Here is a 25159-nt window from a genome sequence, read left to right as displayed (position 1 = left end):
GTGTTTTTCATGCTACAGAAGTTGAATTCCTTGGATTTATCCTGACTCCAAAAGGAGTCTGAATGGACTCTCGAAAGGTGGACGCAATTCTCAAGTGGCCATCACCCAGTTCAATTAAAGGGGTGCAAAGCATGCTTGGATTTGCTAATTTCTACCGCAGATTTATTCCTGACTTCTCATATGTTGTACACCCCATCACAGCACTTTTGCGAAAAAACAAACGCTTCTTGTGGACCGAAGAGGCTGAAAAAGCCTTCCAAGAACTGAAATTGAAATTCACGTCAGCACCTGTCTTAAAGCGTCCATGCCCCGAGCTCCCATACATAGTTAAAACCGATGCATCCAGTTTAGCCATGGGGGCTGTCCTGTCCCAGAAGGATCCAGAAACCGGTCAACTTCATCCAGTAGCATTTTGGTCCAGAAAATTCTCGGCCCCTGAATTAAACTATGCGGTTACTGATAAAGAGTTGTTAGCCATTAAATCCACCTTCAAGGCTTGGCGGCATTATCTTCTCGGTGCCAGGCATACCATTACTGTAATCACCCATCACAGGAACTTGCAGTATTTAAAAACAGCCAAGGCCCAATCATTGCGTCAACTTCGATGGGCCTTATTCCTTGCCGAATTCAATTTCGTGAGCACTTACCGACCAGGTTGTAAGAATGGTAAGGCAGACGCTTTATCCCGAATCGGGATGGGAGAAGCATATTGGAACCCAGAACCGGTGCCTATAATTCCTGAACAAAGAATTCTTGGATAACTACTCTACAGACCCTAGAAGATATTCATTTAAAGATCCAACAACTTTTCGATTCAACAGCCCTGCAGGACTGGGTTAAAAAGGGCCAAGATTATTCCGTTGTCAATGACCTACCTTACTATCAAGGGCGTCTATTTCTACCACACAAGGAACTACAAGAACAAGTCATCTCCAATTACCATGAAGCTCTGATGGAAGGGCACCCTGGTATTGCAAAAACTGAAGCTAAAATTAAAAGACAATTCTGGTGGCCCACCTGGCAAAAAGATGTAAAGTCATTTGTACTGTCTTGTGGCATCTGCGCCCAGAACAAAAGCCAAAAGAAGAAACCAGCTGGTCTTTTACAACCTTTAGATATTCCACCCACACCATGGCACACTTTGTCTTTAGACTTTATTATAGATCTACCGCCATGTAATGGTTTCAACACCATTCTAGTTATTGTGGATCTTTTTTCCAAGATGGCCCACTTTATTCCTTTAAAAGGATTACCTTCTGCTTCAATCTTGGCCAAGGAATTTCTCGAAAATATTGTTCGAATACATGGATTTCCTTCCGTATTGATCTCTGACCGAGGTAGTCAGTTCATTTCACAATTTTGGTAGAAGTGTTGTCAATTGGCACAAATCGACGTAAGGTTATCAACCAGTCACCATCCCCAAACCGATGGTCAGACGGAGAGAACCAACCAGACTCTTGAACAATACCTACGTTGTATGCTCCACCAAACCGAAGGTAATTGGAAGGACATTTTATGGCTTTCTGAATACGCATACAATAACTCTGTACATTCAGGAACCGGACAAAGCCCCTTTTATACCATATATGGACATCATCCTCGAACCTCAGAACTCAATTTGCCCCAGCATTTAGAAATGCCAGCAGTAACTCATCTGCATTCTACTATTACACAAGCCTTTAAAGAGGCAACAAAACATTTGAAACAAGCAAAAGAGAAATACAAGAAAAATGCTGATCAACATAGAAGTGAGACCCCACCATATCGAATCGGAGACCAAGTTTGGCTGGCTACAAGACATATTCCCCTGAAAGGAACTCTGACTTTTAATCCTAGATATTTGGGACCTTACACCATTTAGGCCATTATCAACCCGGTGGCCGTCAAATTAGAATTACCCTCTAATATGTGGATTCATCCTGTCTTTCATGTTTCACTTCTAAAACCAGTTCAACCCGGGACAAGATTAACCAAACCACCTGACCCCATCCTAATAGGTGGAGAACCTGAATTCGAGGTAAAAAAACATCCTGGACTCTAAAATGGTTAAATCAAGACTTTTTTATTTAATCGACTGGAAGGGTTACGGACCACAAGAAAGGTCATGGGAACCTAGTGACCACGTTCATGCTCCTCGATTGGTGAAAACATTCCATCGGGACTTCCCAGACAAGCCAGGGCCAAGGGGAAGAACAACCTTAGGAGGGGCCTTGGGGGGGAGTGCTGTCATGATGCCTACCCCGGGGCATCCGGATCGAGTCCATCAGCCCCGGGAGCAGGCATCCAGATACTCATTAAAACCCCAACAGCCCCAGCTGAGGGCTGTTTGGATTCAGTCCTGGCGCCTTAGGCGCCAGGCTCATCATAGAAATCAGTCCTGGTGCCATAGGCGCCAGGTTCATAAACTTTACTTACCTTATGCAGACCATGCTGCAAATGAGTCCAAGCCAACGTGAGGCCTGGATGGGACTATTTTATTACAGGGACTATTTTTCACTCGGGTGTGGTTCTGGGGAACTTCTTACCTGGGACTACTTTGCAGGCTATTTAAACCACGCCCGAACAGCAGCCCATGCTTTGCGTTATTCTGCATCCAGCAGCGTGACGCTCACTGTGTCTGCAAGTCAGCATCCAGTCTTCTGCCACGCCCGCCTCGAATCCGGAGCTCCTAGACAAAAGGCAAAGAAAGGAGAAGAGGTTAGATCACAGACATTATTTGATTCCTTACCTGATTCCGGACCCAGCACATCTCCAAGCCTGGAAAGGACATTATTTCAGCACGCGTCGCTTCGCCAGCAGCAGCGCCGCGTTATACTCACCAGTCCACCGCATCTTTCGATTCGGCGCTGCCTCCATCATTTTCTTTGTCGAAACCCAGCACCTCGGGGGAAAACAAAAGGAATAACAAGGTGAGCCGAGAAAACCAACAAGGACAATCTCTTTGCCACCATTGGCTTACCTGCTTTACCACCAGAGGTATTATTCTTTAATTCGCCGCATCTTCCTATGCCGCACCTATAAAGGGAGAGAAAACAGCAAGTTAAACTCATGCAACTTTTACCGGACAGTGTTTGGTAATACACACTCTTACCTGAACGCCATCAGCTGCCTCCAGGCAAAATTCTTTTGGACCCAGCTGCAACCTAACGAGGGAATGGAACAAGAGTGAACATCGGACATATTGAACTCTTTGCACTTTATAGACACTGGAGTCAATATTCCTCTGGAACTCCTCCAGTACCTTCAACCCAGTGAAGTAACCTGGCATCTACGCGCCTCTGCATGCCATGCAGGATGGAGAGCTCATCATTTAAAAACATAAGGTGAAGTTACCAAAAGGGAATATCGGAGGTGATTAGTGGGGAGAACGAGAACTGTTGGGAGGCCATCTCTAAAGTCCACGGGTGGCTAAATCCCTTTCTCCACTTGCAGGAGAATACTTCTATGAGTCCAGCAGACAAGATTAGGCGGGCCAGTCCAGACTGTCATCTCTTCACTACGCATCATGTTGGTGGAGACCGCAGCTGTCCGGGTCCGATCGACGCCCCTGTGGGAACCAGGTGAGCGTAACAGAATGCAAAGCCTATCTACAAATCCCAACCCGGGCGTAATGGAGACCTCAGAAACCGACCAACTAGCCCAATTGTTAGGAGAACTTAGGGCAGAAGTGCACTCCGCCCGCCAAGAAACTAATGCCCTCAGGAGAGAACTGATTGTGTCAAAGGAGCGCACTTATGATCTTGCCAGACAACTGCTGCAAAACCAAGCCGGGCAAACACCACTACCTGGACTTGGGGGGAATTCAACCCCCGTTTCATCGAGCAGCCCTGTGCAAGTGGTTCTACCAGGGAGCATTCCTTTAGCTCTACCCGAACGCTTTGCTGGGGACCCGAAAAGGTTTGCCGTGTTCATGAACCAATGCCGCTTGCACTTTTTATGCAGACCAGGAGCTTTTCCAAACGACCAAGCCAAAGTAGCCTTTGTACTGTCATACCTTAGTGGCAGCGCAGCGGATTGGTCAATTCCATTAGTCAACCAGGATAACCCTCTTGTTCGGGATTTTCAGGGTTTTCAATTGAGCATGGAAAGATTATTCGCCAGACATTCACAGGGACAGGCCCTGGATAACGAACTTCTATCCCTACGACAAGGAAACCAGGACCTGCTAACTTATATCGCAACCTTCAATAGGTTGGTGGTGGAAACCGGATGGCCAGAGGTAAAGCGAATGACATTATTTCATCGTGGACTTCGGGGTGAACTCAAAAATGTTTTGGCCCAAGTTGTGAACCCACCTCAGGATTGCGCAGAATATATAGGCTTAGTGGTCCAGCTAGACCACTGACTTCAGAATAGAAAAGCTGATCGAGCTAAGTTCGAGAATCGGGTATTGGTTAAACCCAATGTTACTCCCAAAGGAACAGATGCATCAGAACCAATGCAGATCGGGGGGGTTAAGGGACCCTTAACTCAAAAAGAAAGAGAAAGGAGACAACAGATGCAGTTGTGTCTGTACTGTGGGGCCTCAAGACATTTTCTACGGGATTGCCCTATAAAACCATCCAAGAAAGTAGTCGGAGTTGCTGATAGAAATCAAACAGAGCCTGATACGGGAAACGACCATGCCCGACAAGCGTAGAGGTCCGCTTGCCGAGCTTAAAGAAGGACACGCAGACCTCGCACCTAATCATACCAATGGTCCTTATTGATCCAAGGCAGCCATCACGTATTCACGCAGTTAGGGCATACATTGATAGCGGGGCCGTAGGAAACTATGTGGACCACGAATTGGCTTCTAGGATGAATCTACCTCTCTGCAAAAAGACCACTTTGGATGTTATCACCAGAGTCGATGGAACTGAAATTGCTTCTGGGCCTGTAACTCATTCCACCACAGAGATGGCACTGTTGGGTCAAGATGGGCATCGAGAGACTATTGTGTTTGACTTAATCAAATCCCCCCAGGTCCAAATAATACTGGGGATACCTTGGTTGGAAACACATAATCCTTGTATTGATTGGCAAGAGAAGAGAGTAACCTTCCCGGAGTGTGCACACACCTGTTACCCGGAAAAAATCTTCAACAAAAGCCTGGCCACAGTCGCTAATCCAGTCATGCAGTTACCTCAGGAATATCAAGAATTCCAAAAAGAACAGGCAAACACCTTACCACCTCATAGATCATACGATTGTCAAATTGACCTCATACCCGGTGCACAACCTCCATGGAGTAGAATCTACGCCCTTACGGAACCCGAAAACCGTCACCTATGACAATACTTGGACCAATACCTTGCTAACGGCTTCATTCGTCCATCTAAGTCCCCTGCATCTTCAGCTGTATTCTTCGTGCCCAAAAAGGAAGGTGACCTCAGAACTTGCATAGACTAACGCGCATTAAACCAGATCACAGTGAAGAACCCATATCCATTGCCTCTGATCCCCGAACTACTAGACGAAGTAAAGGATGCTTGCATCTACACTAAATTAGATCTCCGAGGGGCATATGATCTGGTATGTGTAAAGAAGGGCGTTGAATGGAAGATCGCTTTTCGCACCAAGTACGGATTATTCGAATATCAAGTGATGCCCTTCGGGTTGTGCAAATCACCAGCAGCCTTCCAGTATTTTATGAACGATGTTCTTCGTGAACTCATTGATGTCTGTGTTGTTGTATACATAGACGATATTCTAGTGTACTCCTCCTCAGAATCAGACCATGTTAAGCACGTTCGTGCAGTCCTTGAGAAACTACGCCAGTACAAGTTATATGCAAAATTGGAAAAATGTGTTTTTCATGCTACAGAAGTTGAATTCCTTGGATTTATCCTGACTCCAAAAGGAGTCTGAATGGACTCTCGAAAGGTGGATGCAATTCTCAAGTGGCCATCACCCAGTTCAGTTAAAGGGGTGCAAAGCATGCTTGGATTTGCTAATTTCTACCGCAGATTTATTCCTGACTTCTCATATGTTGTACACCCCATCACAGCACTTTTGTGAAAAAACAAACGCTTCTTGTGGACCGAAGAGGCTGAAAAAGCCTTCCAAGAACTGAAATTGAAATTCACGTCAGCACCTGTCTTAAAGCGTCCATGCCCCGAGCTCCCATACATAGTTGAAACCAATACATCCAGTTTAGTCATGGGGGCTGTCCTGTCCCAGAAGGATCCAGAAACCGGTCAACTTCATCCAGTAGCATTTTGGTCCAGAAAATTCTCAGCCCCCGAATTAAACTATGCGGTTACCGATAAAGAGTTGTTAGCCATTAAATCCGCCTTCAAGGCTTGGCGGCATTATCTTCTCGGTGCCAAGCATACCATTACTTTAATCACCCATCACAGGAACTTGCAGTATTTAAAAACAGCCACGGCCCAATCATCGCGTCAACTTCGATGGGCCTTATTCCCTGCCGAATTCAATTTCGTGAGCACTTACTGACCAGGTTGTAAGAATGGCAAGGCAGACGCTTTATCCCGAATCGGGATGGGAGAAGCATATTCGAACCCGGAACCGGTGCCTATAATTCCTGAACAAGGAATTCTTGGATGACTACTCTACAGACCTTAAAAGATATTAATTTAAAGATCCAACAACTTTTCGATTCAACAGCCCTGCAGGACTGGGTTAAAAAGGGCCAAGATTATTCAGTTGTCAATGACCTACCTTACTATCAAGGGCGTCTATTTCTACCACACAAGGAACTACAAGAACAAGTCATCTCCAATTACCATGAAGCTCTGATGGAAGGGCACCCAGGTATTGCAAAAACTGAAGCTAAAATTAAAAGACAATTCTGGTGGCCCACCTGGCGAAAAGATGTAAAGTCATTTGTACTGTCTTGTGGCATCTGCGCCCAGAACAAAAGCCAAAAGAAGAAACCAGCTGGTCTTTTACAACCTTTAGATATTCCACCCACACCATGGCACACTTTGTCTTTAGACTTTATTACAGATCTACCGCCATGTAATGGATTCGACAACATTCTAGTTATTGTGGATCTTTTTTCCAAGATGGCTCACTTTATTCCTTTAAAAGGATTACCTTCTGCTTCAATCTTGGCCAAGGAATTTCTCGAAAATGTTGTTCGAATACATGGATATCCTTCCGTATTGATCTCTGACCGAGGTAGTCAGTTCATTTCACAATTTTGGTAGAAGTGTTGTCAATTGGCACAAATCGACGTAAGGTTATCAACCAGTCACCATCCCCAAAACGATGGTCAGACGGAGAGAACCAACCAGACTCTTGAACAATACCTACGTTGTATGCTCCACCAAACCGAAGGTAATTGGAAGGACATTTTATGGATTTCTGAATACGCATACAATAACTCTGTACATTCAGGAACCGGACAAAGCCCCTTTTATACCACATATGGACATCATCCTCGAACCTCAGAACTCGATTTGCCCCAGCATTTAGAAATGCCAGCAGTAACTCATCTGCATTCTACTATTACACAAGCCTTCAAAGAGGCAACAAAACATTTGAAACAAGCAAAAGAGAAATACAAGAAAAATGCTGATCAACATAGAAGTGAGACCCCACCATATCGAATTGGAGACCAAGTTTGGCAAGCTACACGACATATTCCCCTGAAAGGAACTCTGACTTTTAATCCTAGATATTTGGGACCTTACACCATTAAGGCCATTATCAACCCGGTGGCCGTCAAATTAGAATTACCCTCTAATATGCGGATTCATCCTGTCTTTCATGTTTCACTTCTAAAACCAGTTCAACCCGGGACAAGATTAACCAAACCACCTGACCCCATCCTAATAGATGAAGAACCTGAATTCGAGATAAAAAACATCCTGGACTCTAAAATGGTTAAATCAAGACTTTTTTATTTAATCGACTGGAAGGGTTACGGACCACAAGAAAGGTCATGGGAACCTAGTGACCACATTCATGCTCCTCGATTGGTGAAAACATTCAATCAGGACTTCCCAGACAAGCCAGGGCCAAGGGGAAGAACAACTTTAGGAGGGGCCTTGGGGGGGAGTGCTGTCATGATGCCTACCCTCGGGCATCCGGATCGAGTCCATCAGCCCCAGGAGCAGGCATCCAGATACTCATTAAAACCCCCAACAGCCCCGGCTGAGGGCTGTTTGGATTCAGTCCTGGCGCCTTAGGCGCCAGGCTCATAGACTTTACTTACCTTATGCAGACCATGCTGCAAATGAGTCCAAGCCAACGTGAGGCCTGGATGGGACTATTTTATTACAGGGACTATTTTTCACTCGGGTGTGGTTCTGGGAAACTTCTTACCTGGAACTACTTTGCAGGCTATTTAAACCACGCCCGAACAGCAGCCCATGCTTTGCGTTATTCTGCATCCAGCAGCGTGACGCTCGCTGTGTCTGCAAGTCAGCATCCAGTCTTCTGCCACGCCCGCCTCAAATCCGGAGCTCCTAGACAAAAGGCAAAGAAAGGAGAAGAGGTTAGATCACAGACATTATTCGATTCCTTACCTGATTCCGTACCCAGCACATCTCCGAGCCTGGAAAGGACATTATTTCAGCACGCGTCGCTTCGCCAGCAGCAGCGCCGCGTTATACTCACCAGTCCACCACATCTTTCGACTCGACGCTGCTTCCATCATTTTCTTCGTCGAAACCCAGCACCTGGGGGGAAAACAAAAGGAATAACAAGGTGAGCCGAGAAAACCAACAAGGACAATCTCTTTGCCACCATAGGCTTACCTGCTTTACCACCGGAGGTATTATTCTTTAATTCGCTGCATCTTCCTATGCCGCACCTATAAAGGGAGAGAAAACACAAAGTTAAACTCATGCAACTTTTACCGGACAGTGTTTGGTAATACAGACTCTTACCTGAATGCCATCAGCTGCCTCCAGGCAAAATTCTTTTGGACCCAGCTGCAACCTAACTAGGGAATGGAACAAGAGTGAACATCGGACATATTGAACTCTTTGAACTTTATAGACACTGGAGTCAATATTCCTCCGGAAATCCTCCAGTACCTTCAACCCAGTGAAGTAACTGGCATCTACGCGCCCCTGCATGCCATGCAGGATGGAGAGCTCATCATTTAAAAACATAAGGTGAGGTTACCAAAAGGGAATATCGGAGGTGATTAGTGGGGAGAACGAGAACTGTTGGGGGGCCATCTCTAAAGTCCACGGGTGACATAATCCCTTTCTCCACTTGCAGGAAAATACTTCTACGAGTCCAGCAGACAAGATTAGGCGGGCCAGTCCAGACTGTCATCTCTTCACTACGCATCACGTTGGTGGAGACCGCAGCAGTCCGGGTCTGATCGACGCCTCGGTGGAACCAGGTGAGGGTAACAGTCAGGCATTCTGTGGTCTCCCTGGGTTAGGTCGCATTGTGACCGTCCTTTGGGCTGTACTGTCTGTGCTGTCCTCCATTGGACGGCATGGTCTTGGGGTTTGTCTAGGGGGTGTTCTTCCGTCCTGGTTTGGTATTGTTGCCTTGTACCAACGTTTCTTGTGGCTTCCACATTCCCCCCCGGTTCGACGTCCCGAAGGGTACTGGGTGGTTGCGAGGCTCATAGTCCCCTCACAGAACGGGTGAGGTTTGTGTGCCAAGTACTGGTCCATCCCCTTTTGGGTGAGTTAACTCAGGGTAGAGGGTGTGTGCATGCCTGTGACGTCTAAATGGGCTGGTGTTCATGGCCTCGGTCTCTTTCCTGATGTCTAACCGTGCCATCGGTGGACTTGGGTATCTTGCTTTGGCTGGTGGTGTAGGTTGGCATGCAGAGCTTTTGGATGGTCCTGTTCTGCATACTGCTTGAAGGTGACCTTCTTGGCCACAGCACCAGCATGTTCGTCCAAAGGCTGAGTATGGTTGCCTGCGTGTATATTTCCACCCGTGGCATTGCTCTTTGCTCGGGCTTTGTTGCCGGTGTCTTCTAAGTGTCCGCCTTCTCCAGGGTCGAGTGGCCTTAGAGTGTTGCTGTTGCCCTTCCGTGAGGGCCGCGATGACGTCACGTTCAACTTTCCTTTCAATGGCGGCTGCCTGTGCGTTAACTCTCTCGTATGTTTTTGCCAGGTTGAGTATTTTTGCTAGGGGTAGGGGCTTTTTGAGAAGGTGTTTTCTGAGCGTTGACAAGGTGTACCCTTCTATGATCCTCAGTCTTATAGCTTCTTCATCATTGAAGTTGACAAAGTCGCAGTCCTTGATATCCTGCTGGAGGCGGATGACAAATTCTCCTACGGACTCGTGTGGCAGCTGTGTGTGTTGATTGAATGCGTAGCGTTTATAGTCTTTGTTGCAGGGTATTATTAGTTTTTCATTGATTGCAGCGAGGAGGCGTTGGTATGTGGTCCTGTGCTGTGCTGATATTGTCATTATTATTCCTTTTATTTCCCTTCCGGCTAGATTCCTGAAGATGCTGATCTTGTTTGGTGGGTCTTGACTTCGAGACAAAGTCTTCAAATTCTTCTACCCACTCCTCCCATCTTGTTCCATGGTCGTGGTGCGGGTTCAGGGCGAATGGGTTGGGCCGTCTCATGACGGCGGCATATGATGTGGAGCCCAAGTTTGCTAGGGTTGGTGCATCTGCGTCGGCTTCTTCTTGTGCCTGGTCAACCATGTTGTGGAGTGCTTTTGGAGGTGCTCTACATGGTATGTGGTAGATGGGTTCTGTGTGGTGCTCCTGGTTGTTTTCGGGCTGAGTGGCTTTCCTGGGCCTCTAGTTTGCTTGTGGCTTTAAAGCTCTTGTTCACAGGGTAAGTGGTGTACACTTGTGCGCAGCGTTCACCCTTTTGGGCTGGGCGATCTGCGCTATAGTGGCACTGGGTCACTGCAGTGGTGCGCAGGATTGCTGCTTCCTGCCACTTTGTGGGTATTTTTGTGGCATTGGGCTTGTGGGGTGTACCTCTCAGTATGCCTCCTGTTGTCCCTGTGGGCGTGGTACTGTACAGTAACGGTGGTGGCCTGTGGCAGTGAGGCTTCCTCACATGTCCCTTTGTTCTGTCTTGCTGTGGTGGGGGAGGGGTGTGTACTCCTTACTGGTGCTTGGAGCCTCCCCTTTCAGATCGCCGCGATCCTCCTCCTGCGGCTGTACTCCTCTGTTCCTCTTCCCGCTGCAGTGTCCTCTCTCACTCCGGAGCTTTCTCGCGACGTGGACAGCTGGGCTCCATTTATCCTTAGGCGGCAGTCACACCGTGCAGCGACACGGTCTGGCGGGCTCCGCTTTTTCCCTGGTCGTACTGCGGGCATCCACACAGCCCCTTCATTGCTGGTCTCGCCACAAGATGCGGCTCACCTCCTCATTGCAGGGTCCGACGACCCATCTCTGCTGCAGGCCGCGTTGCCTGCGCCTTTCGTTCTGTTGCTGGGCACCTCTTTCCCACCTCGTCATGACTGGGCACACAGTCCCCCGGCTGCACGGTCCCCTGGCTGCTTTCCTTGCTGCTGGGCTCTCTGACTTCTTTCTTCCGTTCTTCTCTGCTGCGGGCACACGGGCCCTCCGCCTGCGTTCCACGCCAGCTTCCTGGGTTCTTCTCTGCTGCGGGGCATACCGTAGCTGTTGGCTCGCGGGTCCTCTGTCTCTCCTCCTCACTTGGGCGCATGGTCCCTTCGCCACTGCTGCTGGGCGCTCGGGCCCTCCACTGTTGCTGGGCACACGGGCCCCTCACCACTGCTGGGCTCACCGGCCCCTCACTGCTGCTGGGCGCTCGGGCCCTCCACTGTTGCTGGGCACACGGGCCCCTCACCACTGCTGGGCTCACCGGTCCCTCACTGCTGCTGGGTACACCGGCCCTTCACTTCTGCTGGGCACACGGGCCCTTCACTGCTGCTGGGCACACGGGCCCTCCACCACTGCTGGGCACACGGGCCCTCCACCACTGCTGGGCACATGGAGCCAGATTCCTCCAGACCTTCACTTTATGCCTCCATGTTACAACTGACTTCCCTTTTTCCTTGCCCCTCCCTTTCCTCCCGCTTCCCGCCCATAGTCTTGAGCTTCCCTCTTAAAAGGGCTTTGTCCTTTCTCACTCATAACACCTATCTTTCAAACTTAAAGTTAAGGTGCTCGTCAGGCTGTTTCATCAAAATAACCCATCCAGACCTTCACTATCTAACTGGACTCATGGGCCTGTGGGCCACAGTCTTGTCCAACAAAAGTCTTAAAGTCCGACGAGATGGAGGGGAGATTTCTCTTGCCTTCACTGGCCTTGCACCTCTATGCAATCCTAATAGAACAAAGTAGTGTTTCTTTAGTCTCAATAGTCACAAAGAAAACATTTTGGTATGGTTCACTGAAATAACAATCGTGATTTCCTGGATCTCTCCCACTTTTGATGAACAAATTTCATAAATTTATATCCTACGTTTTCGCTTTTGTAGTATGCCAAGTGACTTATTCTCAAGTTCATATCTTGTGATCCCTCCTGCATCTATTGAGATGCTTTCTCCATTTATCTCACTGTGTTCAAATGTCTCTGTGGCAGTATGAAGCTGTCAAGGACTTATATTTCCTCCGGCCGGCCCACTAGCCCTTCCTTTGTCCCCACTCTCAGGGACTTGGTATCTCTGTGGGTTTCACATTCAAGTTTCTAAAAGAATTGTTTAATTCGTGCCCTTTTCCAGACTTGTTACAAAATGAATTCAGAAACGAAAGAGAAAGAAACTCAAACAAATTTTCCTTTTCCTCAGGTATATCGCTAATGGCCTCTAACACGTTACTGTATCTTGGAACCAAAGCATTCAGCGCTCCCCTTTCGGTGCTGCGGAATACGACCGCCTGTTTCCCTCTCCAGTTTTCCCACCATGTACCTGGGATCCCTCGGTCTTCTCAGTGACTGCTTCTATCTCTGAGGGACATGGGTTCCTTGCGTCCGGCAATGGCGGCTTTCCTTCTGCCTCTGCAACCTTATTCCTTGTGGATTCTGCTGGGGCTCTCGGTCTGAGAGCTAGGAGCCTCGCTCCCCCGGCGCCTCTGGATTCAGTAGCTGTCCGCAGGCTTTTATCCCACCATGTAGCATCGGTGGTCCCACACCCAGTGTGCGTAGGTTCGTCGGAAAAGCAGCAGCATCTGTCCTGCTTGGTGGGGTTCATGTCAGATCTGTCCCTGTGCTTGCCACGTGCATTAGTTATTTGTTGTTTCATGCAATGAAAAGCATTGTCCCATTTGTCCCATCATCTTAAGTTTCGGAGGGGTTCAACAAACACATTCGCTCCGGACAAAGGCCCCGTTCGGTCATCACAATTATCAATTCCCATGTTTGCTGAAAACATGGAATTTCAGCGAGATCTCATTTTCTACTGAGATTTAAGTCCTTGTCCCCTAAGGAGGAGTCACTCCCAATGTGATCCCGCTTGCCTAACACCCTACAGAGGGTTTTGCATTGCAGGCTCCCCTCCCTAGTCTCAAAGGGGGTCGCTCCTCCTTGTGGAGAAGGAACGCATTCCCTGGATTTGTCACAGAAGGCAAAGCTTCTGACTCCTAGGGCAGACATGGAACTGCCTGGTACTCTGACTCTCTAATAGCTCTAAATCAAAGTTAAGGAAGGCCACTGCCTATTGCCAATGCACCTATTTCCATGTTGATAAGCTAGAAAATAAAGGAGGATTGCGATACCACAAAAGTCCAATTGGTCAGGAGAAAAATGATTGCACAAATGAGATCCTGCACACCTCTAGTGTTACAAGAGAACCACGCTATGGCATGCATTCTGCCAATGCCATCCCGACCATTGCATCCATCGCAAGGCATGAGGACCCAATGGGTGAGGTAAGAGGATGGGTTGGTGAGAAGGGAGGATGTGCCAGAGGACGGACTGGGCTTTTTGATTCTATACTATGAATTCTTGTGAATAATCTAAATTAAACCTTCCTACTGCAATACACACCTCTTATCCCCTCTCAGGTTTTGTGAAAAACTTGGTCTACTCCCCTTTCCCATTTGGATGGCAGATTTAGACATAACACAATAATTCCTTCTAGCAGCAATCTGTGGCGATTAGTGAGGTTTTAATGTGTCGAATAGTCTCTTTTTCATATTTCATTGCCGCCAAGCACTGAATGGTCATCCCTGCCGAGGAAGAGGCAGCAGCATCTATGGACAGGATGGGTGAATCTGACCATGGTTAGGAGGGAAGGAGCAAATCTTCTTGTGGCTGTGGACCCAGCAGGATATATTCTCAGGTGGCCCTGGTCCACGTAACGCCCTGAGGAAAATAACAGGTATCTTAATTGATAGATTCTGAATTTGGGGATTGCAAGAATCTTTTATTTGGGAGATTATAATCCAGTGTGAGTGCAGTTTCAGACCTGAAATACATGTGAGCAAGAAACAAGGCCAGAAAAGCGAGCTCTAACTGTTCCCCAAGTGCTTTATTACCAAGATTTCGGACTTTGATGGTTTCAAATTGAACATATTGTTACCGATCCAAGCAGTCTCTTGCGTACTGCAGGATATACCCAGGTACACAGAGAAAACCTCACATGCCGCTAAATCTGAATAATACTTGAGTGTCATCAGCATATATGTTATAATGGATGTTAAAAAGAAGTGGGGACAATGCTGATCTCTGCACCATGCCACCACTCCAATCTTTATGCTGCGATTCAAGCACCACTGATCAAAATCTACTGGTTGACGGTCGAAACATCTAGCAATGTTAAGAGGGATTCAAACAGAAATTAGATATTGTTTCCTGTTTAAGAATGTTAGCCACCTTAAAACATGCAAACATATTGGTTCGATGTGAAACCTAACAGCATTTCGGAGTCTACATACACATGTAAAGTCTATTGAAACTGATCGAATATGGCACAGCATAACGAATGGTGAACAGATCTCCTTAATTGTATTGGTAGTTATAGTCGTTAACTATGTGTATCTATTAATTGATGAAGACAAGTAAATACTAATCCATTTTAGGATACTTGTTCCTCAACTGAGAGCTTTAATCTTTTTTTGATGTATTCTTCTTTTGACTATGTAACTTTTTTATTTTTTATATTTTTTCTTGACAGATTGTTTAGACAACTTTTATAAACTAGGGTTAGGAAAAGGTCAGCAGAGAAGAGAAACACACTATTTAATTAAAGAGATAGAGACAGGTTGATCTAATGCAAAGGAAAGGTTGGGGGGCCCAAAATAAAAAACAAGAGGAAAAGCTTGTTGTACAAATCATCATTCTGACATAACATTATTACACACTACTGCCAATGTTGTACAATGATGGTGATTGTGTAGCGTGGAGCCGAATTTAAAACATGCATGTATGTAGAATCTAACCCAGCGCAATGACGCTCTTAACAATATTCTCAGAGTTTGGGATACTTACAGTTTATAAGATGAATTGAAGTAAATCTGTGGTTATACCGATTTTTGGCAACTATAAAAGGATGGACTTTCAATTCAAGGATTGACAGATGAAGTTAAGTACTTGGGTGTATTTATTGTTTTTTACAGTTCTATTTTATTTTTGTAAGGATACATAACGGTGCAAGTCAGATAAATTCATCTTAACAAAGTACAAAAAGGGAAACATCGGAAAAGGACTGGACAACAAATGTTCGTGGGGGTGAAAGTCGAAGATGCTCAACAACAAATATTAACTGTATTAATCTCTTTTCAGGAAACTGGGAGAAACCAAAGGGTGTCTCACCCGCTAGTCCTCTGGGACTTGTCATCCAGGTGGCCAGGACAAGGCCATTGCTTTTGGATCCAGTTCCTGGGGTTGACCAGTGCGGGAGGATCACCTGGTTGAGGGGTTTTCGGGGAGTGGGAGGTGAGCCAGCCGATGGTGAGACGCGGTATTACCTCCTTTTTTGTACATCCAACCCCTCCTATTTTTTAAGATCAATGTCCCTACTTACCCCCCGCCCCTTCCTGTACAAACACTAGGCAGAGGAAGAGGGCGACTCTGAGTAACAAGACTAACTCTTATACATTGTACCAGACATGTCCCGCTAATCAGGTCAGGCAAGGTCAGGCACTTGACTTCAAGTGCATACACCTGATTCCAATTAGCTCTCCTCACACAAATAAAAGGCGGAACCTACAGACACACTCCGAGCAACGTGGAACACGAGTACGAGCAGAACTTCCCGGGCAAAGGCGAACCTACTGGAGCAGAGCAACGGTCCAGGGGACGCGATCAGCGTGTAGGAAAAACCCCAAGCGATAAAAGTGAATGAACAGAAAAAGTAGACAAAATTAACACCGAGAGAAGGGTAGAAGAAAAGTTGAACATTGAATTCTAAATCAAAGTGGTATTGTGATGGTCTGAGAAGGGAGCCCGCACATTCGAAAGTCTTCAACATCCGAAAAGCGGTCTAAGCCCAACCAAGGGAGACCCGAAGTGTGAAAAGCTTGGGGAAGGGAGCACCAGAAAGTATTGTAGAACTGTGCAAGCTCTGAGCTTGGCAGAGGGGACCAACGTTGAACTTTTGTTTTTGTTTGAAGAGGTCTGAGCCTGACAGAGGGGGACTGGTGTAAACTTTTTTTTTTCGTTATTTAAACTATTGTTGAACTGTGAAAGGTCTGAGCCCGGCAGATGGGGACCAACGTTGAACTGTGCAAGGTCTGAACCTGGCAGAGGGGGACCAACAATGAACTTTTGTTTTCTTTTGAAAAGGTAGGAGCCGACAGAGGGGGGCCGATATGAAATTTGTATTTTGTTATTTAGGGAAGACTGGAACAAGAGCCTTCAACATGGAAGGCCAGGCAGGCCTCGATCCACGTCCCAAATTGTTTCAGTGTTAAATCCCGAGACAGAGTGTGTCATCCTGCCTACAGATATTGAAGCGCTTTATACAAATATCCCTCAGGATAGAGCGGTGGAGAGCCTGCGCATAATGCTAGATCGGCGCATACAACCACATTTGGTTCCCACAGAATTCCTATGTAAAGCAGCAGAGCTAGTCCTTAAGAACAGTTTTTTTAAATTCAAGGAGGAATTCTTTTTGCAATGTAAAGGGACAGCGATGGGGTGCACTTTTGCACCAAATCTTGCCATTATTTTCATGGCACTCTTGGAGGAAGAAAAAATCCTGTCAGCATTTAACCCATTTAGGGGCCAAATCAAGGTGTACCGTCGATACATCGACGATATACTTATGATTTGGGAAGGCTCATCAACATCATTGACTTTATTTGTTCAATGGCTTAATGCGGTAGACTTAGATATTCATTTCACTTTTGAATATTCAGTATCTAGAATTCCTTTCTTGGATTTGTCTATTTTTTTCAAAGAAGGGTATCTCTGCACAGAATTACATAGAAAACCCACAGAGAGAAATACCACGTTGAAATATGAGAGCCAACATCCAGCCAGTTTACTTTGTAACTTACCATATGGGATGTTCTTACGGCTACGCCGTAACTGCACAGATATCGCAGATTTTGTCAAACATGCAGCAATTTTGGAAAAAAGACTATTGGAACGGGGATATCCAAAGAAACTTATAAAAAAATCCAAAAAGAGAGCTCGATATATCAACAGAGACCTCTTATTGACACCCAAGCGAGACATTGAAAAGAAAGATGAATTAGTATGTGTCTCAACTTTTTGTCAACACAGTAATGCTATTAGAGGGATCATCTTAAAAAACTGGCGAATTCTTAATACATCAGGAACATCTATACCCAGACCTCTATTTGCTTTCAAAAAAAGTAAAAATTTGAAGCAAAAGATTACTCGTGCCAGTAGAACTTTTCCTAAAGTGCATACAATCCGCGATACCAATTCTAACCCAGTGGTGGGACACTATCCCTGCACTTCATGTGTTGCTTGTAAGTTTTCCAAAAAAACTACGTCATTTGATTCACAGACCAGAAAGTGGACCCTTCGTACCTTTACCACTTGTAAAAGTAAGAATGTCATTTATGCCATTCGTTGCCCATGCCAGTTGTTTTATGTAGGCAAAACAACCAGAGAAGTGAGTACCCGTATTAACGAACATCGTTCAAAGATCAGAACTCGAAACCTCAATGCCCCAATGGTAATCCATTTTGTCGAGATGGGCCATACGGCTGATCAGATGGAATGGTTTTGCATAGAAAAAGTATATGCACAAAACCAACCCCAACTATTAAAAAATTTAGATTACAAGGAACAAATGTGGATATTTAATCTAAAAACATTAACATTGGGCCTTAATACCATGGAACCATGGAATTCGAGTAACTAAATACTACCTGTCATAACATTTTATATATGTCGGGTAGTACACTGGTATACTGCCTAATCACGTGCGTCTTTCATCTGAGAGGGTACGGCCATTTAGAACGTAGGCCAGTTCAGTTTGTGGTCACGTGGTTAATTACGTGATCACATGATGTTTTTCACGCATATATCAATACCCTTGAAACGGTGATACTGTGTTGCACGCCACTTTCAATCGGACCCAGCTGGGATACGGGTGACTAGCTACTGTGAGAACTGGCGAGTTCTTTCGCTTAAGGTAAACATTCTGTCCTGTGGGGGCCTTTCGAATCACGGCGGTTTTCCAAATCGCTTCTTGCCTTTATTGTTTAGAGAAGGGAGCCCTACATCCTTGGCTTTCCGTTAAACCCCATCCGAGTCAAGCAATCTGGAGTCGGAAATATTGAGCAATATTCAAATGCAACCCCTCCCCCCCTACCTTTTTGAAATTCTCTAAATAGTAAGCTTTTCAGCAAGCCGTATTTGTTTAGTCACAATTGTGGTATTAATTCATCAATTTATTTTCAATTGGAAGTAATTCACTTTGGGTGTAGCCAATAATATAATTGTAAGAACAATCGGTCTCTCACATACTCAAACTCTTGTGTTGTGTTTAGGCCCATATAACATCAGGTGCAGCCAACCCTGGATCCGGGGAGTCACCTTCAAATTTATGACCGCTGGTTGAACGAGCGTTTGGACATTCTCGAGAAGAACGTTGGCGTCCATACACTTCGCTATCTGCAGGAACTTCTACGGAGAAGCTATTGTTTAATATAAGTGAACACAGCGTACAATTTAAGGAAGAGACGCACAGCCTTCCATTGCATGAATGAAGGTTAGTTAATATTCTTTAGGTTTATCTTAAGTATGTGACTCTCGTGTCCTGTCCGTGGGCCGCTGTAGTGGAGGATCGACATATTGACCTTGTGATATTTATGTGTACATTTGTATATCTGTAGCATTGATTCTGTCTATGGCCTGGCTCTTATCTGCCTCTCGGAGACACCAATACAAGAGGGTAGCACTACTTTCTGCCAGACACCTCAGGTCCATCCTGGAACTTTTCCCGGGTTGGTAGCAGGCTCTTGTATATTATTACCTATTGTTCCACTATAGATATTTTTATTATGGATGTTATATGTTTTTTGTCCAAGTACAAGGGCTTCACACATTGATATGTATTATCTGTGATTTTCTTTCTTTCTTGATGTTAGAATATACTTTTGTTACTCCTGATGAAGACGTCACTACACTAAAGTATATACGTCGAAACCGGTCGAGTTTGGACTAAGATGAGGTCGTGGTTAGAAAACTCTGGGACCCATCTTAATTGCCTAGGCCACTGATGTCATCTGCTGTGGCCCGTCAAATTGATTTCATGTTCTTTTTATAAATCTTTCAGATGAATTAATTATGATGAATTTTCTTATAGATTTTATGTCGTACATTGATTGGTGTTTAGTATGAATGGTTTGTCTAAATGGATGGATGAGGTTGTATGCTTGGATGATTGAATAAGATGATTTTTATTATATAGATGTGTCTTTTTTAATAAAAGTTGTTTCCTGCTATGTAAATTGTTATTACAAGTGCAGATTTAATCATGATTTGTTTGATATATTAAATTAGTATCAGGTTTAATAAAATCCTTGATACCGTTATTTTTGAATTGTTTCCTTTGGATGTCTTTCCGCTATCTAAATCTTAATTAATACTCCAATCCAAAGCGTGGGGTTTCCTGTGTCTTTCAGAGAATACATCCTGCCTACAGAGACCACCTTATTACATGCTGTCTATACATGGAGAGGAGAGCTGATTCAGCCGCATTCTTTCTTTGTCGAACACTGATTTTACTTTTTATATACATACTTCCTTTACACAGTTTTTTGTACAAGCGATAGGGCGGGTATTAGGTTTTGTTAGAATAGGCTATTTTGATTTGACAGACACGACTAAGACTGTTTTCTTTATTATTTGATGGTTGAGATGACTCCAATCCTAGTTATAGGGCAAAGTAGGAGTTTTTCCAAACCCAACGAAGTTAATAAAGGTTTTACTAATTGTATCTTTTGTGCCAGTGTCATACTTGTGATACCATGCCTCCCCTACAAAACCCTTCTTCGTCCCACTACCCCCCCACTTCACAGTTTTCATTACAAGATAAAAAAAGTTACAGATCTAACTCCATGCATATTGACAAGCCACATTTTATTAATGTTACACATGAACTTGGATCAGAGGCAAGTTCATGAGTTCTAAGCCATGAAGAACAGGTAAGCAGACCTCACCAGACAAGGGCAATACATCGGGGAAGGGGAACAGTTAACATCCACACCATCAGGAGCCCAACACAGTCAAGTGTGAGATACTTCTTTACATCACTGTTTATGCAGATTGTGGAAGGAGGACCAATCGTCTGAATATATCTCATCTTCTCCAGATTTTTCATACATGGCCTTTTGATATCTCAACGGCAGTTGTAAATCCACAAGCCAATCTTCTACGGTGGGCTTCTTCTTAGTTTTCCAGGCTCTCAAAATCAGCTGTTTGACCACCACCACCATCATCACCCTGTAAATACAATTTTTCAAACTGCTACGTGAGTGGGGACAATGTCTACAACACTGAATAAGGCCAGTCTAGAGACACTCACCAGAGCACAATTGCACACTAGGTCCAACCTATCAACCATCTTTGCCCAAAATGATTTTATTCACTCAGTCCCAAAACCTGTGAAATAAGCTACTGCTCTTTTTGGCAACCCCAGCAAATGTCTGAATCTAGGAGACCCAGCATACACTTTCAAACTGGGGTCCAATAGAGACACAGCAGTACTTTTTATTGTAGAAGCCTCTGGGACAAATCTACTTCTCTGTTGCTCAAGGCAGTATCCCTTCTTTCCCACACTTGAGAGGCGCAAGTCTCGTTCTTCTTTTAGCTTGTCAATAGAAGGCCCTGCCTGATATCATACCCACCTATTCACACTGGCCAAGCCCAAACCATTGTGTAGGATTTCAAAAGGCACACCATCTGTCTCTAATAAGGCATCATCCAACACCATTATCCCCTTGCTTCCCAAACAGTGTATCCTACTATTTACCTGGAGAGCAGAGTTATTCCAGAATAAAGCTTTCTGGTGAAACCAAATACGCTGTCATTTGCAGACACCCATAGATTCAAGTTTCCTTAGTAATTTGCACAGTGGGAAGACTCCTCCCTGCGAGAGGAAGTTGTTTTAGAATGTATGTCGTCTATCTGTTCAATGTGCGTACTGAACTTGTTTCAAGGTCTGTTCAAGTTGTACTGTCTCTTGGATAAATTCAGAACCATTGTCAGGTGTTTTCAAGACACATAGTTTGCGTTTTCTATATCAGGAAAGCCAAACCCTCCCTTGCATACAGTTCTCGTTAGGATATGGAGCCGTAGCTGTGGGCCTTTGTCAAATCCTTACAAGAATTTCATAAAACATCCCATTTATTATTTTAAATAATTCCTTACTAGGTTGGAGAGGGAGGGATTCAAGGACATAGATGAGGTTCATTTTAATTTCATTGATGTTTACCCAAAGATTCAGATTGAATGTATCCCATTTGGCTATATCAACCTCCATTTTCTCAATTACTGTTTTAGCATTTATACCAGGGATGTTCGTTGTCTCTGGCAATCAGGACACCCAAGTATTTAACTTTCCTCGTCGGCTACTAGGCATTCCTAAATGAAAGTCTCCAGTATAAGTTGACAGAAATCGAAAGAACCCCTGATCCATTTCACTTTGTGACCTGAAGGCCTCCCAAACTCTTGCCCTCTTGAAGAGTGTTGCAACATTGGGGTGGGTCAGATAGTGAGAGGACTGTGTCCTTTGAATACAACAATGGTATACGTTAAGCACCCCACACACAATCCTGGTCAATGTACTACTATGTCCAACATAGGCTCCAGGAAATTCAGAAGCAAGATTTAAAAGTAGAAGTAAGATTTGGCATCCCTCTCTTGTGACTCCGGTGAACTGAAATGTATCCTGCCAATCCACTGTAAAGACATCCAAACATTCCCATGAAATGGTTCCCAAACCAGTGGAGCATGAAGTTGAGGAAAACCCAGCTAACCTGATCAAATGCGTTCTCTGCATCTAAGAATACCAGTGCTGAGCAGGTCCTTCTTTGGCTCTATCACATCAAGAACCCACTGAATGTTAACATAACAATACTTCTGTACCCGAAATACTGTTTGGTAGCAATGAATCACTTCGATGAGACAACCAACCAGTCTATTTGCAAACATTTTGGCAATGTGGAATCAATCCATGAGGAATAGACAATGGCAACACGTTTCATATACTGAAGACTGGGATGACCAAATCAATATGGCAGGCATTGCAAGTCGCAAAGTGCTCTAAGGAAGCATTAATGGCCAATCCAATCAGCACCGCCTGCTGATCGTCATATGTCCACGATAATTACTTTAGTAACGACAATGTTACATTAGGGAAGGCACCAACTGTCACTGAGTGGGACTTGTTTAGGACTGCGATTTTCTGGTAGCCATTGGTAAGGTAAAAAGCTCTAAAGCACCTGGCCCCAATTGCCTCACAAGTATTGTTCTAAAAAAAGACCCTGAAAAGTGGACATCTCTTTTGGAGATCTTGTTTGCCAGGGTATGTTGCCCGTGCATAATACCCAAGTCCTGGTGTAGGGCCATTATGATCACTGTCTTTAAGAACGGGCTGCAGACTTTACCAACTAATTACCACCTCCTCTCGATGCTTGACGACACAATGAACATTTTTGCCTCCTTTATTCTCCATTCACTACAGAAATAGGTAGACTCTTCTCATGTTTTTGACGGCTTCCAAACTGGGTTTCACCCAGGCTATTCAACTTCTCATAATATGCAATTGGTCGACTGACTGAAACGTAGAGCCATGGGTGATGCCGGTGGCAGTCTCTATGCCTGTTATATCGACTTCCGCTCCGCCTTTCACCATGTACATCATGGCCGCCTCTGGCATAAGCTTGAGGTGATGGGATGTCCATCTTATCTTCTCAAAATGATAAGGTGTCTGCATACAGGAGCAAAGGTTCAAATTCGTCTTGACGAGGAGGGCCATTTTAGAGATTGGATTGATACAAGAAGATATCAAGCAGGGTTGCCTTTGGGCACCCTTCTTATTCAATCTGTATATGGCTGATCACCATTGACCCTAAGAGAGTCGACCCATTGCCCCCCTCGATTGGAAAAGGTACCAGTACCTTCTTTAATGTATGGAGACGATTTGGTCATTTTTGATCATACCTTCTCAGGCATACTTAGATCTCTTAAAGCTTTGGGGATACACGCTTGTGCCAATCATTTTGAGATCAATTATTCCAAAACTAAGGCAATGAACTTTTCCTGTGGTAAAATTTCTAAGCTCACCCTTATCTTAGATCAGAAAGTAGTTGACTATGTCACCAGTTACTTATCTGGGCCTAGAAATTGGTAATACTAGCCTTATGAGGAAGGGCTAGCCATTAAAACCAGAAGAGCAGGACAGCTAACTGGTTTATTTTTTTTAGGGGGTGGACGGCTGGTTACAGTATGGCCGGTATTAGAAAGCTTTATGTTCAGTGCTTCTGTTCAGAAATATTGTATGGTTTGGAGGCGATAGTACTGCCTGACTATGACTGGCTTAACGTCCTAGAGGGCCGCTTTTGGAAGCGTATGCTAAATCTACCCGAAGAGATCCCGATGCATATTTTGAGGCGAGAACTTGGTTTGACCTAATTGAAGTCCTTGGCATTGAAGCGAAGGGGAGAATTAAATCTCAAATCATTAGTTACTCCTAAATGTCCTGTTTTGACTATCTTGGCAGGGTATTTTGGGAAAGAACCGATTATTAGAGTGACTAATTTCACATTGGCTAATCAATCTCTGTTTGAAATGATCAATTGGCCCTTAGTAGGCGAAACGGCTGAAGAAAGTGTGGATTATTATGGGCTTAAACTTGCATTCCATAAGAAGATCTTGCTGTGGGATTGGAATATGAATTTTACACATCTAGAAAAAATGCCCTCATTAGATGTTGAGGCGGTTACCTTTCAAATTCCTTCCTCCCGAGAGGTATTTAATAGAGTGTCCCGATTTGAGGGTCAGACGGCTGATTATACAACTTTGCACCAATCAGCTACCGGTCCTTTCTATCACAGGCCCAAGACAAGGATTATAAACCCAAAATTGAACTTGCAGAATTTGTAAATTGACTCATATGCCTGAGACTCCTAGGCGTTTGGTGACCAGATGCATAAAACGTGCACATGTCTGCATGTGCACTTTGGGTGTTTTTGTGGGAGAGTACGAAGAAATTAAGTGTGAAAATGTCTGGTTTTATTGTCTGAACTCGAACCTGTTACGTCTACAGATTGCTTTATATCGTGTGTGGGTCACAGTGGAGAGGTGTTCGAATTCTAACTCTGTATAAACTTGTCTTAATTTGGGTGTTGTCTTTACTTTATCTTACTTTTTAATTGTAAATGATGGTTATGTTAAATAACACATATGTATGTCTATATGTGAAAAGTTCCATGTGAGCTAAACTCAATAAATAAGGAGTGACACAAAGCTTGTAGGTGTTGTTTGGTTATTTACACACCAATTGACTACCCATGGCCATGCTAATCTCTAAGGCCATTCCCACCCACTTTCTGCCCTTACCCACAACAAACACATCCTCCTGGGACCTCTTCGAGCTAGCTTTATTCAAACTTTGTGCAAGAAGTGACTGTCAGTTTTTCAAAGCAGTCTTCTGAGAGTTCATTAATTAATTGAAACTGTAAAAGCCTCACTGGTGCAATAAAAATGACAACCAGGTCTGCATTCAGCCACTCGATTTATAAGCGCACTATGTGCCCTTCACTTAAGGCCCGTTAAAAACAAGCATTGGCAAAGCCAACAGTTTTGGCTCGTGTATAAATATTAGGCATTTGCCTTTTCCATGCCTACACAAAAGCCAAAACTGTTGG

The 25159-nt window shown here is 44.7% G+C and overlaps 1 protein-coding gene and 1 long non-coding RNA gene across 2 annotated transcripts in view; one reads left to right on the top strand and one right to left on the bottom strand.

Moving 5' to 3' along the window:
* The first annotated feature begins 17264 nt into the window (after positions 1-17264).
* LOC138488258 (uncharacterized) lies at positions 17265-19822 on the top strand. Its single transcript, XR_011274625.1, has 2 exons — positions 17265-18996; positions 19376-19822. It is a non-coding gene; the product is annotated as an uncharacterized lncRNA (long non-coding RNA).
* Positions 19823-20352: 530 nt separating this feature from the next.
* The window catches only part of TUBD1 (tubulin delta 1), a 900711-nt gene continuing 895904 nt past the window's right edge, over positions 20353-25159 (bottom strand). Inside the window, exon 9 of the mRNA XM_069615108.1 lies at positions 20353-20732. The gene's annotated coding sequence lies outside the window, so the exon portion shown is untranslated. The remainder of the gene's footprint in view (positions 20733-25159) is intronic.

This window comes from Ambystoma mexicanum, chromosome 9 (assembly GCF_040938575.1).
Source record: "Ambystoma mexicanum isolate Mex_15411 chromosome 9, UKY_AmexF1_1, whole genome shotgun sequence".
NCBI lineage: Eukaryota > Metazoa > Chordata > Amphibia > Caudata > Ambystomatidae > Ambystoma > Ambystoma mexicanum.
The sequence above is the reverse complement of the archived record's forward strand: the minus strand, read 5'-3'. Positions and strand labels throughout refer to the sequence as shown.